Source organism: Pinus tabuliformis, chromosome 7 (genome assembly GCF_031772625.1).
Source record: "Pinus tabuliformis cultivar Carrire ecotype Pingquan chromosome 7, CPIR1, whole genome shotgun sequence".
NCBI classification, from domain to species: domain Eukaryota; kingdom Viridiplantae; phylum Streptophyta; class Pinopsida; order Pinales; family Pinaceae; genus Pinus; species Pinus tabuliformis.
The window spans coordinates 1993822267-1993824631 of record NC_142293.1 but is presented as its reverse complement, the minus strand read 5'-3'; positions in this window follow the sequence as shown (position 1 = coordinate 1993824631).

Here is a 2365-nt window from a genome sequence, read left to right as displayed (position 1 = left end):
TTCATACAAAAACAAGACCAACAACATTTCCTAGTGTTCCATTGGGCATGGAGTCTAATTAAGCCTACACTAAAACTTGTAAAAAGAACATATTTACAATGTTGAGGCCTAAAGGCCTTAAACAACATAAATCTTCAAAAACCACCCATTGACTGGGCCATCAAAAACTATTTCTCCTTCCAAACTCTGTAGCATGAAAGTATTGTTCCCCTGGACCTGAGCGATGACGAATGATCATGTCCATAGAGCATTTTATTTACCAGGATCTCCCTGCCTTTTCTTCAGTGCATCACATTAGAGAAAACAGTCACCATACTGAAAATTGACCCTTTTTACCTTTCTATGAAAGGTTTCTTTCTCTTGGTCAGTGTGCATGTCAGCCAATTCATCAAAGACTTGAAAAAGCCTGTTGATTTGATCACCTACCTCAAAAAGTTTAGGGCATTTGACCTTATCAGGTAGAGATGGTTTATATTTCACCCCCTCTCTGTATGTTCTCATGCTTAGATGTTTTTCATGGAAGCTTTTGTACACCTGCTAAATAATAAGGGTTGCTATGTACCCGACTGTGTCATTTGTGGCCTAAACAATTAATATAAATGGTGAATCAATGTATTCTTGTGTGGGGGACACAAAGACTTCACCTGCTCCTGTAGCTTTCTTAGAACAAGCCCCATCAAAGAAGGTGTCCCAAATTTGTGGGCCTTCTTCCTCTGTGATCTGGAAAACTGCCTTTTCATGCTATGTGGAGGCCAACTGGGCAAGCTTCAGTATCCAGGTCAGCCTTTGGCATTGAATTATGGCTGGCTCCAGTGCCTAGGGGGCAATTGTGAGGGATTTTATCTTGAACAGACAGAGGAACATAAGATGATGGGGAGATGACTTCACCTTTCTTGATCACTGGGCTGAGAATAACAACTGGTTGGTCATTTTGCAAATTCACATAGTCAGTGGAAGCTTGGATGGTTTTAGGCGCAAGATATTCAAGGATAGATTTCTTGAGGGATTCATTCTTCACTGGTTCAATCAGAGGCATGGGTATTCTTGGCTTCTGACTTTATGATTGAAAACTGAAAGAAGAAGGGGACCTGCCAAGGCCTCTTACCTCTATGGTTGGAACTTTTAGGATGATGGGATCTGTTGTTGGTTGCTTCTACTTATTAGCTTGTTGTTCTGCAGGGACAAAAAATTTATGAGCAAGAGCTACTTGGACATTATCCATCAAAGACCTCGGATTATATCTCTGTTGATCTTCAGTTTGCAGAACAACTCCTCTGTCCCACTCTTGGTTGATCTGGCCTTTGAATAATGACTTCTCATAGGCAGCTTTGGTTAAAAAAGGGGCACTGCCCTTGTCTTCCATACCATGGATCTCATCATCTTCTTCAAACTACTCTTCTTCCATGACTATATTCTGAAAAAGGGTCTTCACCCTTTGGTCTTCATTGGCATCTTTGTTTCTTTGCAAAATCTACAACTGCTCATTTGCTCTTCTATATGGATTTGGATTTGGAAGAGCAAAGGTATTAGGAGCCCATCCTTTCCCTGAATGCTGCTCAACCTTTAATTTGGAAACTTCAGAGGCTAATGACTCTATCATCCTGGCCATTTTATCGATCTTAGGATCTGAGGATGATGAGGGCTCACCCCTCTGTCTTCTTCTATCAGCATTACCTTCGAGCTTTTTTGCAGCCATGATGTTTGATTCTACTTCCAGGGTTGCATCTTGCATATCAGCCAAAGAAGCACATCTTCTCTCCCTCAATAGTAAACAGAAATAAGAATCGAAGGCATTGGCATAGGTGAGCTTAGCAGAGGTAGGGGTGGGTTTCACTTCAGCTGGTATCCTGCTGTACATGCAGTTAAATCTCTTATTGAAATCAAACAACAACTCACCATTTTCCCTCTGTAAGTTCCCAAACTCAGTATGATAGTAGAGCATATCTTTCTTATCCCCCCAATGCTTTAGGAACACATCATCTAAGGCCTCAATGTCTACTATAGACCTAGGGTTCAGCTCTCTGAACCACTTTCTAGCCTCTCCATCAAGGCTTTGGACAAATACCCTCATCCACACATCATCTTAATTAATATCTAGATTATCAGCGTAGCTATAGAAGGACTCAAGGTGTTCATCAACTGTTACTCCCTCTATACCAGTGAACTTAGGCATGTATTTCTAATATTCTCCTGCAGGCATGGCATTCAAAGGAATAGGCAGGACCAGGGGTCCATACCTAGCAACTATGATTCTTTCCATTTTGGTGGGTGCTTGAGGGCCTACCATGACTAAGGTAGATGGGAGGGTACTGGCAGTTTGGAAGGTAGGGAGCTGAGAAATGAATGACAGCACTGAAGGAAACTG